Source organism: Manduca sexta, chromosome 3, assembly GCF_014839805.1.
Source record: "Manduca sexta isolate Smith_Timp_Sample1 chromosome 3, JHU_Msex_v1.0, whole genome shotgun sequence".
Taxonomy (NCBI): domain Eukaryota; kingdom Metazoa; phylum Arthropoda; class Insecta; order Lepidoptera; family Sphingidae; genus Manduca; species Manduca sexta.
The window spans coordinates 7,304,759-7,321,900 of NC_051117.1; the positions used below are offsets into that span (position 1 = coordinate 7,304,759).

The window sequence follows — 17,142 nt, forward strand, 5'->3', positions numbered from 1 at the left end:
AAATTAATTAGTTGTAGTTTACGTCTTTAACTGCAACTAATTAATTTAAATAATTCTCTTCTACATAATGCAATCATTAAATCGAGCAATAACTAACAAATGCGCCGACATATTAATGGTTAAACAGAGGCTGAACATCTGTCTGTACGCCCGTCCATATAGATATGCTCACGACACATAATTAAACAATAGGACAGATAGCATACAAGCGTGGACAAGTTGAAATTCAAACACAAATTATTGAAAGGTTACTATTGTAAATAACGTCTTTCAAGTCTTATTTCAAAAGGCATAATAAACTATATACTGGTGGTAGGTCTATCATATGTGAGAGTCCACCTGAGTAGATACCATCGCAAGGTCTATGCCTTTTTTTCTCCCACAGTAAAAATCCATGTTATAGGGAACGGAAGAACCGGCCTTCCGATCAAGAGGACATTTAGATGCCCTCTAGGTTGGCTCCCTACCAATTATGCCGTCATATCGACTAAAACCTGCAGTGACCTGCTTCTGCGCATGTGAAACGGTTCCGGAGGATGCAGAGTTCCGAAATCGCCTGACCCGTCTCAGCACAATGGTCTCATCTCCTTTGGAGCTCAGAGGTCCTCTCCTTTCGGCACCATTTGTCGAAATGAAGCCGTGTATTCCTCGCTACGCGGCCTCGACCCCCAATAGCCCCCTTTCAGTCGCCTCTCACGAGAGGCAGGGAATACCATGGCGGAATTCTTGAAAAACTCCAGTTTGGAGAACATTGTAGGCAGTGTAACTACTGGATCAATAACTGGCTTTTAGGTTTCGTGGCTTACATTTTTACACTAATATATGAGTAGAGCAATCTTTACAACAATTATGGCAACAATGCCTACCGCATGCTTAACGGCAGAAATAGACAATGCAAAGGTACTCAGCCCTACTAACCTACCTTGTCCAAATTTGCTGGTGGTAGGATATATTTTATCCGCCCGGATAGCGACCATGGCAGCTTATGTGTATTGAGTTCCGGGATCAGTCTATATCCGGTTCCAACAGGCCGGCATAATTGTGTCGACTGTCGAGGGGTAATCATCTCTCGTCAGTCGACATTCTATTGGACCCCACTCCACTTACAATCAGGTGGAGTGGAATACCTTAGCCGTGAACATATAAAAAAAACACGAAGTTAAACTTGTAAAACAGTAATTTAATTTGAATTTGAGCAATAAAACATTCGTCCATGTTTTATTCCATTGATTTATTATAAACAATATAATGCTTCACCTATCTGTCAATAAATAATGCATTAACTATGATTTATTGCATCGTAAACATTGTTTAGTTTGTATTGCAGTGATTTATGTATGTAAAATAACATCAAAGACTAATTTTGGGATTATTCTCAAGGATTTTTTGTTTTGAACTTTTTGTGAGCATCGATATTATATATGTACTATGTACTAGATTTGGCGTTCTGAACATTCACTGTGTTCAACTGAATTGAACTGTAATCCATTCAAACTGACTTTAGTATTGTCAATATTGACAGCTTGTGGTTGCGTACGGAGTGGCGCTCATAATATAAAAACCCGAGTCTAAGTGTAAACCTGGATCTGAATAATAATATTAGTCAAATAAGTAAAATTATTTGTTGTTTAAGTGTATAAATAGGTTATAACAGTGACGTTCTAGTTGCTATTTTAGTTCAGATTTTGAACAAATAGTTTACATGGACGTTCGTGTCTATAAAATATATGTCAAAGTTTGTGAGCCTTTAATCCTCATTTAAGCAATGGTTTCCATGGCAATCGTTATACAATTTAAGAATGTTTTGAAAGTGTTTTGAATTTATTTAAATATCGTATTAAATTTGTAGGTTTGACACAAGCCTCGGTGGCGCAGTAGGTAGCGTAAGTCTCATAATCTTAAGGTCGTGAGTTCGATCCTCACCGGGCAAGTATTTTGTAGAGTCCGATCATATATTTTTCGACTCGCCGGCAATTCTCCTTGATTACTGTCTAATTTGCTATCAGCTCACAGGCCACGGTGGCGCAGTAGGCAGCGCGTAAGTCTCATAATCTTAAGGTCGTGAGTTCGATCCTCACCCGAGGCAAAGTATTTTGCAAAATGCTAAGACCATTATAAATATGAAAGATGCATCATTTCCGGAAGTTGGCATCCTGAATGTACCCCGGTCAATACACAACAACATGTCGTTAAATTCAAAGGAAAACCGTGGTTTTTGCGTAAACATAAAATTTATTATAGATTCTTCATCCGCTTTGTTCATCGACCCTTTATTTATAGTATCTTATTTCTATTATGCTAAGGTGATTTGGGCATTTGGAGAGGATGGATGATAAGAAACTGACAAAGAGGGTTTATAAGGCGAATGTGGATGGTAGAGCCGGTAGGGGTCGACCGCATTGAACCTTCGAATGCAGATATCTGACATTCTCAGTAAAGGCCAGGTCAAAAGTACCCGGAACCGGAGGAATGCATGAAAGGATTACTGAAGGTTGAGGGCGCGAGAAGTATGCCAGGACCGTGCAAAGTGGCAATCTATAGTCTCTGCCTACCCCTATGGGATAAAGGCGTGATACTATGCATGTAGTTCTATTATTTTTATGTGTTTCCTGACTATTGGTTCGTATTTTGTACATTTCGAATAAATGCTATCATCTTATTTATCGATAAATTAATTCTGTTTTTTATACGCACCAAAATTAATCCCAATGCACCTGATAATAAGTGGTGTTCGCTCTAATAGAATGTCGATGACGAGGGAGTGATTACCCCTCCAGTAGTCGCACAATTATGCCGGCTTGCTAGAACCAGATATATACAATCTAATCCCGGAACGCGACACACTTAAGTGTCCCACTATGGCGGGGTTTAACACTTTGTATACGTAAGTCGCTATCCATATAACATATATCCTACCGCCAACAAAACAAACTATGGAGACGATATATCTATGAAACTGACTGGTATAGTACTACAGTTACTACATGATACAAGTCTTGGGTCCTGAATTCCAACTACGCAGTACGTTCTTGACACTCAAATAATAAAAATTCAATGAAAACCAACTCAACAGTTATAATTTAAAACTTTCAGAAGCAAATCCTAACACATTTTCATTATATTAGCACGTCGCAAAAATCGCACTCGCTCTAAATAAACGCAGGAAAGTAGCATGTTAAGATTAGTTTCCGTTCAAATCGTATCCACTAGCTACATTTCAAAATGATTAGGCGACGTGCAAGTCCCACCGGAGCAACGAAGCATATTTCACTTGTGAATATAAATGATCAGTGGATTCAAAATGTAGATTTATAAATCATTATGGATTTTAGAATGTGCTATTTTCGATTTTACGGATTTTAATTGAATAGAGAACACATTTTTTTTAATAGAAGCTATAATTGTTTGGCCGTTTTGCTCAGAAATGGAACTTCGAGAATAATATGTTTGCAGTTTTGTTATTGAATCTGGTTGGGAATGTTTATATTTAAATAAATGTCATAGAAGAATAATATTTTTCGATAGAACATTTATTTTACCAGCCGTTACAGTTAAAAATTTCCAATCAAATTTTGATTTAGAGTAGTTCACTGCATTGAGGGTCTTATACTTTTAATAAAGAGGCTAATTCATCCCTGGATAGGCCTATGATAGGCCAGCTGTGTAGGGCGAAATCAAACTTTTATAATTGTATATGAGGGTTTTGTTTTCCTTTTTTTGGTATTAATTAGTATTTATGCTACATCCAATTTACAACCCAAATGTTTTTTCAAATCCCTCAAAGTTTTGAAATTTTCCCTAATACTGGCCACCCAATTGCTACAATAAACTTTTCCTATTTACTCGCGCGTACATAAAATATTTTGTCGTGCGTACATTTCGGACACATTGGCCCGCGTCGAAGGTTGCAAAGAAACAATGCCCCAACACTCAAAAATCTGTTCATTCAACCCGATTAATTTGGTACATTTTATTTGAGTTTGCCGGCGTTATTTCGTCGTGCCGGCTCGAGCGCCGCGGTCACGCAAGTTACATGACACGCTGTTGACTGGTTTTGTGTCATTATCTGACGTGACGCGTCAAAGTGTGAGACATTGACAACTTATTGAGTGTAGAGCGACATTAAAATGGTGTTTTATTAAATGTTTTAGGTTAAGTTTCGGAGGCATTGTTAGAAAACTTGCAATGGAGAAGGCAGATGTAAATCGAGGCTATCGTGAAATACAGATTTATATAGATGCAGGGTACTTCGGAGAGTAAATTATTAAACCTTTTGTTTTGTGAATTAGAAAAATTTTAATAGATTTTTCGTGATGCTTGAAAAAAATTATAATACTAAATTAGACACGTTGTGGCTCTGTAGTCCTTAGTAAAGGTCTAATCTTCATTTTGTCAATCTTTATCTACATTTCAGAACACGGCCTAAAAGTTTCTTTAACAGAAATTTATCTCTGATATTCATAGACTGTTTATAGTTGTTATAAAAAATATAGTGACAGCTGAACATACCAAGATGATCTAAAACAAAATGGCCATGCCAAACAGGAATTCACCAAAGCCAAAACGATCTTAATTTGCCAATTTATAACCTAAACAAATTACGTGAAGTACAATTGTAAAACAAGCTAGGTTCGGAAACAATTAATTAATTAATGTAGGAAGTTTGGCTGTCAATTACAATGGATCAGAGGTGGTGGGCGAGATGCCAACGGAGAGCGCAGCTGTCGGCAGAACTCGACATAAGAGATCTCTAGAGCGGCAGATTGATGGCGAGTGGATTCGAGTTCCGAGAATTTGCGGATTATTTAGATTTTTGGGGAGTTTTATTCATCTTAATATTATGCTGCATAGTTTTAACCGATATAAAATTTCGTTCAGAGGGTGGATCCATAAACTATCTGTCCGATAACTTATTGGGTCTGCTACGGGTATGCGACCCCGAACTACTCTAGCTACTAGTGTCACAAACCTTATCTTCCGTGACAGTAGTATCCTTGTCCCTTCCATTTCCCTCTTCCTTTCTAATTATCCCTCCTTATATAAATTCCTTTCCTTTCTCCAACCGGCTAAAGGCGGTATAACCTAGCTCAACTAGGCACAGCCAGCCCCCCAGACCGTTGACAGGCAGCAGTATTAACGGTGCGAAGAACTGTGCCTCTGCGATCGCCAACCCGTTTGCCCAGCGTGGCGATTATGGGCATAAACCCTCCAATGATACAGAATCATAGGAAATGGCCCCAGTTCCCGGTCGCCCTGTTATTCCTGGCCAAGGCGGCGGTCACGGTAACGGCAGGGCAGGGGTGCGAAGAATCCCCGGGCTACGATAGGCCGCCCATCTCAACTGACCCTGGCAACCTACAACGGCAGAAGTCTTCGGCTTGATGAACATCTCGCACAGTTGGAGACGGAGCTAGAGAACATAAGGTGGCATGTCCTAGGGTTGTGTGAAGTCCGTAGAGAGGGAGAGGACTCTATCACCTTAGACTCGGGCCACCTTATATACTACCGCGAAGGCGATAGGATATCCCAGGGTGGCGTAGGCTTTCTCGTCAATAGAGCCCTCACTAACAACGTTGAAGAAATTTCCAGTGTGTCGACCAGGGTAGCTTATATGGTTCTTCGGTTATCTAAACGATATACCATGAAGATCATACAGGTCTACGCACCGACTTCGACACATTCGGACGACGACGTGGAGGATATGTACGAGGACATATCAAAAGCCTTGCACAATACCACAAAGGCCCATTTCAACGTTGTTATGGGGACTTCAACGCTAAAGTGGGAACCCAAAGTCACGGCGAATCCAGAGTGGGACCACATGGTTATGGATGTCGGAATCACAGAGGACAAATGCTCGTAAACTTTTCTTGAGAAAGAGGGGCTCTTTTTGATGAATTCATTCTTCAAAAAGGGACCCCAGAGGAAGTGGACGTGGCGAAGTCCGGATACTGTGACAAAGAACGAGATCGACTTCATCATGACGGACAAAAAGCACATATTCAGAGATGTCTCAGTGATCAATAGGTTTAATACCGGATCCGATCACCGACTTGTACGAGGCTCTCTGAATATCGATACTAAGCTTGAAAGAAGCCGTCTCATGAAGTCCACGCTCCGACCTAATCCACTCCAAATCATGGCGGGTTCCGAAAAGTTCCAGAGAATGCTCGGAAATAGATTCGCTGCATTGGCACCCTCTGAAGATATTGACGAGATCCTACACAATCTGGTTGATGCGCTTAAGGAGAGGGCATCAAAATCTGTAAAATGCAGCGTAGAGGCAGAAAGTCCAAACTCTCGGATGAGACTCTACGGCTTATGGCAAATAGACGCGAAAGCACCCAAGTTACTTCGTCAGAGAGGTCAGACCTTAACAGGCGCATAGCAAAATGATACGCCGAGACCTTCGGAGCTTCAATACACGCCTCATTGAAGAAGCGATAGAGCGAAACCGAGGGTCTAAGGTATTTGCTCAGCAGCTTAGAAGGAGCCACCTGACGAAGTTAACGACACAAAAGGGCAAAACCGTTTCGTCACAGTCGGAGATTTTTGCCGAGATTGAGGACTTTATGGTCGATTATACGCTGCACATGCTCCTTATCCACGGCATGTCGACCATGATCCCAGAGCCACCCTGACGCGCCACTACAGCGACGATCTGCCAGAAATCGACCAAGGCGAGATCGTGTTGGCTCTGAGACAACTTAAAAATGGAAAACCCCCCGGTGAGGACGGAGTTACTTCGGAGCTCCTGCAGGCAGGTGGCCTTCCTGTCATACAGGAGCTACAAAAGCTGTTTAACACCGTTCTACACTGTGGGAGAACTCCAAATGCGTGGAGTAGGAGTCTGGTGGTTCTTTTCTTTAAGAGGGGGGATCAAACCCTTCTAAAGAATTATAGGCCCATCTCACTCCTGAGCCACGTCTATAAGTTGTTCTCCAGGGTTATCACGAATCGCCTCGCTAGGAGACTCGACGAGTTTCAGCCCCGGAGCAGGCTGGGTTTCGCGGAGGATACAGTACCATAGACCACATACACACAGTGAGGCAGATTATACAGAAATCCGAGGAGTATAATCGGCCCCTGTGTTTGGCATTTGTGGACTATGAGAAGGCCTTCGACTCTGTCGAAACCTGGGCTGTCCTGGAATCCTTACAGCGTTGTCAAGTAGATTATCGCTATGTCGAAGTGCTGAGATGTCTATATAAATCTGCCACTATGTGTGTCCAAGTACAGAACCAGCAGTCGGGACCCATTCAGCTGCGCAGAGGGGTGAGACAGGGGATGTTATTTCCCCAAAACTGTTCACAAGCGCACTGGAGGATTTGTTCAAGACTCTGGACTGGAAAGGTATGGGCATTAACATAAATGGTGAGTACATCTCGCATTTGCGTTTCGCAGACGACATAGTGATAATGGCAGAAACACTGGAGGAACTACAACAGATGCTAAACAGCCTAGCTTCGGCCTCACAGCGAATAGGTCTAACAATGAATCTGGATAAGACAAAACTTATGATCAATGACCACCTAGATCCAAGACCTATCGTTGTCAATGGCCACCTTCTCGAAGTTGTTTCGGAATACACCTACCTTGGGCAGATTCTGCAATTAGGAAGAAACAGCCTTGAGAGGGAGGTTAAAGAAAGAGAATCCAGCTGGGCTGGGCCGCATTTGGCAAACTGCGTCGGGTTTTCTCGTCACTTCTACCACAATGTCTGAAAACGAAGGTTTTCAACCAGTGCGTCCTACCTGTCATGACCTACGGTGCCGAGACGTGGACGCTCACAGTACGGCTGGTCCACCAGCTCAAAGTCGCTCAGCGAGCTATGGAACGTGCTATGCTCGGAGTTTCTCTGAAGGATAAACTTCGTAACGAGGTCATTCGTCAGAGAACCAATGTCATCGACATAGCACACAGGATTAGCAAACTGAAGTGGCAGTGGGCAGGGCATATCTGTCGAAGAACCGATAACCGATGGGGTAAACGAGTTCTTGAGTGGAGACCACGGCTCGGCAAACGTAGTGTAGGACGCCCTCCAGCTAGGTGGAGTGACGATCTGCGAAAGGTCGCTGGTAAGAACTGGATGCGACAGGCCGAAGACAGGGTAAAATGGCGTATATTGGAGGAGGCCTATGTCCAGCAGTGGACAAAGATATAGGCTGATGATGATGATGATGATAAAAATTTAAAGAGGTTACACAAGAAGCTAATTCAAAATGGGTTTGTAAAAAAGTGTTCCGCTATTGACTATCTTCTCCTAAATGACACCATTTATATGCTTTTACCACGTATTCACATCATGCAGAAAATAACACACAAAACTTATATTAAAATCGTTGGAAAACAAGAAAGGACTTACTGTTAAATAACATAAAAGAGATGCATGAACTTCGGCGTGACGAACCGGACGACGATACGGGCGTAAGAAAGAGACGGCAAGATACACACACACTTATGCTCTTGGGAATATTTGAAATATAAGTCTACCTTTGTTGAATGGGTACATTTATATTTGTTTAGGGTAACATTTGTTAATATGTAATTTAATTTGTTTTTGTGGCAACACGCCTCCACTTCCTTTCTTCCTGTCACGGGCTGCCGGCGAGCAGCCACAATAATGTAGTTCTTTAAGTTTATGTTTAAGATATCAAATTAAATAACAGTGATCCGTCATAGTGGTTTTATTAACATGGTAGCAGAGCGTGGTTGCCTGCAAATACAAAGAAGAAAAGAAGATATTTTCGCAAATAAAGTGGAAACGTGCTATATATGCAATAAGCAAAAATGGCGTTTACTAAATGCAATGACGCAGTTATTCCAATATTCGACGGATCGGATTATAGTAGCTGGAAAATACGTATACTTAAGTTTTTGGAGTTTAAGAAATGTAAAGAAAGCTGCCATACGAATCAAAAATGATTCGGATGATGTTGCAAAGTGGGAAGAGATGGATATCCAGGCAACGAACTACATTTATAGTGCAATAAGCAACAAGCAACTCGAATATATATGCGACTTAGATTCCGCATGCAAAATATTGGCAAAATTTGATGAAATGTACCTGCAGAAATCATCGGCACTACAGATTATATGTCGCAACAATGTAGAAGCAATAAAATTATCGAACTATTCGCAAGTAAGTGTATTTTTGACGACTTTGAGAAATCAATAAATCAGTTAAAACAAGCCGGCGCGACGGTAAGTGAACAAGAAAAATTAAATTATATGTTAAAGGCCTTACCTCGTAATTACAGTCATATTGGAGATCTAATAGACGTTTTACCAGAAAAAGACAGAACTGTAGATTATTTGAAAAGTAAAATTATGTTAAAATCATTGGATAAAGAACCTGAAAAATGTAATGAACCATCACGCGACAACTCAAATGTTTTTAAAGCTCACACTAGTAGTTCTGCATCACCTAATAAAAACTTTAAATGTTTTACCTGTGGAAAACCTGGCCACATGCAAAGAGATTGTCGACACAGAAATGTTAACAGTGGTAGAGGAAATGGATTTATTAGATTTAATAATAATCGTGGACATCAACGTGGATCATATTATAATTCAAGAAATATTAGAGGAAGAACTTATAATAATAAATCCAGTAATGAGAGTGGTGGTAATAATTTCCTTGCAACTATTGAGAATAATAATGTTTCAACTTCAAGTAAAATATATAATATTGAGCAGTCTGGCCACTTAACTTGGTTATTAGATAGTGGTTGTACAGATCATATAATTAATACTGATGAGTACTATCATTCATGTGAAATATTACAACAACCTATTAAAGTAAAAGTTGGTGATGGAAGAATATTAGAAGCTACAAAGGTCGGAAAAATACAAACTTATTTTATGGTCTATGGAAAAAAGTCTGAAGTTGTTTTGAACAATGTTTTCTATGTCAAAGAGATGAAAGCAAATTTATTGAGCTATTCAAAGATTACAGACAATCATAAAATTGTTTCCAGGGGACGACAATCAAAAATATATAACGTCTATGGAACTATTATAGCTATAGCAGTGAAAGAAGATAGACTGTATAAATTAAAAGGTTATATAAATGCAAGTACATTACATGCTAATTTAGTGAAGAAATCAAGTATGACAGTGAAGGAGAAATTACATAGGATGCTTGGTCATATAAACTTTAACAATTTGAATACTATGTGTACAAGTGAATTATTGAAAGGATTACCAAAGGAGATTGAATGTAAGTACATGAAATGTGCTATATGTATTGAAAATAAAATGCATAACTTGCCATTTAAAAATAATAGAAAACGAGCACAGGATATATTAGAAATTGTACACACAGATTTAAATGGGCCACACAGAACTACAGGTTTTAATGGTGAAAAATATTTCTTAAGTTTTATAGATGACTATAGTAAGTTGGCAAAAGTTTATTGTATTCCGTCAAAAGATAAAGTATATAATTGTTTAATGCAGTATGTTAATGAGATACAAAATTTAACTGGGAAAAATATTAAAGAATTGAGATGTGATAATGGAAAGGAATACATTAATAAAAGAGTGTTTGACTTTGCAAGATCAAAGGGAATTATGATTAAATCTTGTCCGCCATATGTGCATGAATTAAATGGCACAGCAGAGAGGTTCAATAGATCAATAATGGATATGTCAAGATGTCTATTGGCAGAGGCAAAAGTGCATAAAAGATTTTGGCCTGAAGTGGTTATGGCCGCAGCTTATTTAAAGAATAGAACATTAACAAATGGCACTATAGAAAGGAAGACGCCTTATGAGATATTTTTCAAACAAAGGCCAAGCATTGAAAATTTAAGGATATATGGAAGTAAAGTATTTGTTAGAACACCAGAGGAAAAGAGAAAATGTAAATGGGACAGGAAAGCCGAGCTTGGCATACTAATGGGCTATACAGATGTTGGATATAGAGTATTAATAAACAATAGAATAGTTGTAGCAAGACATTGTGATATAATTGAAGATGATGTAATGTGTATTGGTCTCCGATGATAATAGAGAAGAGAAAAAATGATAAAAGTAATAGCCAGCCGAATAAATTGGAAGAGAAAATTATAGAAGAGAAGAAAGAGACTAATGCAGAAGAAAATAATGAGAAAATTAATGAAGATTTGAATGCTGAAACAAATGAAAGTTATGATGATAATAAAGTAATTGAAACAAGAAATCGGCGTAAAATCAAGCCACCAACTCGGTTTGATGAAGAATTTGGTTATTATTGTATAACTGTTAACTATTGTGATGCTATGATTCCAGATAATTTTCAGGAGGCAATAACTAGCGATGAAGCAAAAGAATGGACTGAGGCTATGAATCGTGAGATGAACAGTTTGGCAAAAATGAGACCTGGAGACTTGTAAGTAAACCAGCAGACAAACAGCCTTTAGATGTGAAATGGATATACAGAAAGAAAGCCGAAAATAAATTTAAAGCTAGGTTAGTAGTAAGAGGTTTTCAACAAAAAGATTTTATTGATGATATATATTCACCCGTTGCTAAAATGCAAACTTTAAAATTGTTATTGTCTTATTGTTGTCAAAATAATCTTAATATACATCAGATGGATGTTGAAACTGCTTTTTTAAATGGTAAAATTTTATCTGAAGTTTATGTAAACCAGCCAATTGGTTATGATGATGGCACTGATAGAGTTTATAAATTAAATAAAACATTATATGGTTTAAAAGAAAGCCCTCGGGCTTGGTATGAATGTGTCAATAAGTTTTTAACTAGTCTTGGATTTCAGAGAAGTAAATATGACTTTTGTTTATATTTTAAATTGGATACTAATGTGAGTGTATACATTTTGTTATATGTTGATGATTTGTTAATATGTTGTAAAGATGAAAAGGTAATGAGTAATATTAAAAACAAACTGTTAAGTAAATTTACTATGAAGGATATGGGTAAAGTTAAAGAATACATTGGAATACATATTGATTATGATTATAAAAGAATAAGACCATGACACTGAGTCAGGAATCATATATAGAATCATTAGCTAAGCGTTATAATATAATAAATACAAAGTTATATACTACACCAATGGAAGTAAATCTTAAACTAGAAAACTGTAATATAAATGAGAATGTAAAATATAGAAATTTAATTGGAGCACTTTTATATATTAGTTCAGGTACAAGACCAGATATATCGTTCAGTGTTAATTATTTGAGTAGATTCCAAAATTGCTATAATGAGACACATTTTAAATATGCTTTTGCGAGTACTTAAATATCTTTACTTAACAAAACATATAAAATTAATTTATAACATGAATATAAATTCTGATATGTTAGATTGTTATGTAGATGCAGATTTTGCAGGAGATATTGTCAGTAGGAAATCAACAACAGGATTTGTAATTAGACTGTTTGGGAATGTAATATTTTGGAAATCAAAGAAACAAAATTGTGTAACAAAGTCATCTACATTTGCTGAATACATTGCGCTGTCAGAAGCTGTTACTGAAATTAAATTTATAGTTTGTTTAATTAATGAGATTTGTCAGAAAGATTGTAAACCTGTAAAAATATATGAAGATAATATTGGAGCTCAAATTATTGCTAAATACGGAAATTTCACAAAAATTCAAAACATATTGAAGTTCATTATCATTTTGTTCATGAAAGTGTTAAAATTGGTTTAATTGATGTTATAAAAATTGCATCTGATCAAAATATAGCTGACATTTTAACAAAACCATTGGGAAGTAATAAATTTAATAAATTTAGAGATATGTTAAAGTTGTTGTAAAAGTAATTTATCTTTCAGATGGATATTATGTTGAGATAAATATTGGTTTAAATTGTTTAATTAAAAGATGATAATTGTAATATAAAAAAATAAATAAATAAATAAAATAAGTTACAATTAATATGTTATACTGAAGGTAATGTTTATAGAGCTATTGTCTTGATATGAATAGTGTATGATATGATTTAGTTAAAATATAAATGTAAGGAGGCATGTTGAATGGGTACATTTATATTTGTTTAGGGTAACATTTGTTAATATGTAATTTAATTTGTTTTTGTGGCAACACGCCTCCACTTCCTTTCTTCCTGTCACGGGCTGCCGGCGAGCAGCCACAATAATGTAGTTCTTTAAGTTTATGTTTAAGATATCAAATTAAATAACAGTGATCCGTCATAGTGGTTTTATTAACAACCTTATTCCCCAATCAAAATTGATGCAGTTTTCTCAGAAGTGTTGCTCTTTCGTTCATTTACATTTATAATTTAAAAAAAAACGCCATCAACTACTCTCGACACTTTTTATTTAAACTTAGAAATATTGTACACGTAGTTACCCCATACTTACCCTTTCGAGGATAAATACTATATGTGTTTGTTTTTGTTCTTTTCAGTATTATTTTGGTTAATTCTTAGAAACAGACTTTAAAAAGTAACCTTGATATTTTTGGCCGTCATCCGTCCACATTATAATGATGTCGTATATTACTTGCAGCTGGCAGAACTGAAAGCACGCGTCATCCATCCGTGTTATGATGCATCGATATGCGATACGTGTCTGTTGGTGTGTCTAGTGTTGATATTCTTATGTCTCGATATCTTTATTGTATTTCTTCGTTTGATGAGCAATGGTAGACAGATTTGCGATTGTAACAATGTTATTTTTTTACTACAATAATTCCCTTTAGGAAGATTGTTAGTAGAACATATTTGTAATCTCGGATTTAGTAAGGAAAGTAATAAGTAGTAAAATGAAACTGGTATTCGGAATTTAGTGCGCTTTTTTATGTTTTTTAATTTTTTCTAAGACTTTGCAACCCTCTTGGTCATGGAGCGGACAGAATTTTAGGCATCTGAAAAGTCAATGATACAATTTCTACCTACGTTTTATAATTATACATATTTATATTTATTTTTTATTTTTATTTTTTATGTCTAACATTAGCTTGAATACAAGAACTCATTTAGTAGTAGATCTTAAAATAATCTTACGATTTGTGCATGTTGAAAAATTTATAACATTGCACAATTTCACTCAAAATGGTGTGTTTTTGATGACGAAAAAGAATCATTTTTTTATTAAAAACTAGCGACCCGCCCCGGCTTCGCACGGGTGCAATTCTCCACTATTTAATGGATGTTATTATTATACATATAAACTTTCCTCTTGAATCACTCTATCTATTAAAAAAAACCGCATTAAAATCCGTTGCGTAGTATTAAAGATTTAAGCATACGTAGGGACAGAGAAAGCGACTTTGTTTTATACTATGTAGTGATGAGATGGAATAGTAAAAGTATGAACATTTTTACAAATGTCCTACGAGGTGGTTTATCGTTTTATCGCATGGTTTTCTACGCTACCGCTTATTCGTGCTTATACTAATTTGAACAGTATACTGGATAATTTCCGGAGTCTAAAGAATATAGGAGAATATCGAAGTCTACAAAATACTTGCCCCGGGTGAGGATCGAACTCACGACCTTAAGATTATGAGACTTACGCGCTGCCTACTGCGCCACCGAGGCTTATGCTAGTGTATCATAATTATAAGAAACTACAAACTGTTACGTCAAAACTAAGTACAAAAATAGAAATACAGATCATTAAAATAACGACAAAAGATACTACGCCTTACTTTGAGTTACTATTGTTTTATAATTCGAGCATAGTATGACCCCTTATACACCATGATTATCCATCGCCAGTTGATAAAATTATGACGGCCTATTTAAAACCGTATATACAAGCTACCTCCTACCCACACGGATACAAACATCTTAGCACTAGCTGTTATTATAATTGTTTTCTGTCTAGTTGTAAACGTCACTAGATGTTAAAATGCCTTATTAGTTCACTATTTAATCTCTTGCTTTGCTATGGAGGGAAGTGGACAATTAATATTTCTAAATCCTCCCTATCTTTCTATATGATTAATTTCGTTACAGGTTCAAGACTGTTCCCTGAGACTCGCCGAGCTTGACCACTCGGTCTCATAAAATGCGTGCCACTGCTGATCCTGGCTTACAGGAGTTGTAGTGGTGGGTGTGAGGGCGGGAATGTCTCTATCACTATAAATTATAATTATACCACTATCATTGCTGAATAGCAGGTAATATTTTATTTTAATTATCTTCCGGGGTATAATACAAACGAAACTGCACCTAAAACTGACAATATGTATCTCTCAGCCAAATCGATTACACTTTTATGACGTTCAGGAAAACCGCCAAAGATCCTGTATCAAAACTATCCACTTCTAATCTACTTTTGTCGTTTGGCTCCGTTTAACAATGCTGCGCTAATTTTATTCGTTTAACATCAAATGATGCAATAATGCGATCGAAAACAAACTCTAACACACTTACTAAAAATATAACGACGAAAGCTGACAAAACATGTGGAGATTCTGATTTGTGTCGTATTATTTTGTATGTGATGTATTTAAGTTGTAGTTGTGGAAACAAACCAGGTTTTGGATGTGTTGTATTTGAGTTGTGGTTATGAAGGTCCTCGTTTGGATAATAAGGCAATTTCTTTACACACACACGCACACACTCAAGCCTTTTACCCCGAAGGTGTGGACAGGGGCGCAACTACTTCACTTACTTTTCGCCGTGTGTATTATGATATGATAAGGGGTGAGCTTATATCAGTGGCAAAGGGTGAAATTTTACGAAATGGAATCCGACACGATATACAAATACTAATATACATAATTGCGGCCAGTAAATCGTTTTAATGATTTAGATTTTTTTTTAAATTGCGAAAGATAAGCCTATAGGATTCGAGTTATATGGACCCGTTGCGACTGGCTTATATTCATATCGGACACCTACTCTAGACTCCGGGCTGATACTGGTATCAGCTTGTGTATATCCGGTTTCAAGAGGCCCGCATAATTGTGTCGACTATAGAGGTAATCATCTTTCGTTAGTCACTGTTGTATTCCGTTTTGAAGGACATTGTAGCCAGTGTAACTACTGGACATAAGACTTAACATCTCGTCTCAGAACAGCGAGCGCAGTGGAATACCAAACAATACTTTGTAATTCAAGGCGTTAGATGGTGTTTCTATTGTTTATGGGCGGTCGTATCGCTTACCCCCAGGCTAACGGCTAATTCATCTCGCCATTCAAAGCTACTACTTAATAGATTTATTAAAGATAATCCTGAAAAATCTGAAACGCTAAGCGACGATAAGTATTTCACACTCATGGTTTATTTTGGTTGATAAAATCTCGGACGTGCCAGACAATTTAAGAAAACAACTCGTCTGGCTAGAAACATCTGGGATTGTTCGAAATACAATGATATTTGCATTGTTACTATGATGCTTGTACTTGGAGTTGCTACGCGGAAATGTACTCTATTTTCGTCTGTTTTGATAATAACATCTTTGGTTTTTAATGTTTCTTAACTCAATAAGGAATCCTTATAGGATCACTTTATTGTTCTTGCCTTGACTGCCTCGATGGCGTAGTTGTATTGCACGTCCGGTACAATAGCGCTCAGAGGTCCTGGGTTCGAATCCCGGGTCGGGCAAAGTGATATTTGGGTTTTTCTGCTCAGTATCGGCCCGGAGTCTGGAATTTGTGCCCGATATGGCGATAGGCTCGCCCCCTATCACATCATGGGACGGAACATACTTGGCGAAAAGTGGGTGCCCTAGTTGCGCCTCTGCATACCTCTTCGGGGATAAAATGCGTGATGTTATGTATGTTATGTACTTTATTGTTCTTCTGTCTGTCAAAACCCTTTCTCAGGAACGCATTGAGGTATAAAGTTGAAATTTATATTATATACTCAAATCTATTTCTCTAGAAAAAATCAAACTTGTAAGTCTACTTGATCAAAAGATATAACTGTTTATGCCGTATTTTTGCGATTTGATAAGGAAATCACAACATATAGGGTACTTCCCGTTGATTTAGGATCATGAAATTTGACAAGAAGCAGTGTCTTCCAGCACATATAAAGGAAATAATCAAAAAAACGTAAATACGTACTTTTATAACAAATAACGAATTCACTATAACAATCTTATTATTTACGGTTGGTGCAATAAAAGTGTCTAGGGATATAAGGGCAAAGTTAAGTTTGTCCTTTACCTATCGTCTATTAAGTAAAGCAATAGTGTGAGATACT

The 17,142-nt window shown here is 37.3% G+C and overlaps 1 protein-coding gene and 2 non-coding genes across 6 annotated transcripts in view; 1 reads left to right on the top strand and 2 right to left on the bottom strand.

Annotated features, from left to right (window-relative positions):
* LOC115453254 (filamin-A) overlaps nt 1-17,142 on the bottom strand; it is a 108,060-nt gene that overhangs the window by 64,597 nt on the left and 26,321 nt on the right. The gene's annotated exons all lie outside the window — the stretch shown is intronic.
* Nucleotides 2,014-2,086, top strand: Trnam-cau. Its single transcript has one exon. It is a non-coding gene; the product is annotated as a tRNA-Met (tRNA).
* Trnam-cau lies at nt 14,450-14,522 on the bottom strand. Its single transcript has one exon. It is a non-coding gene; the product is annotated as a tRNA-Met (tRNA).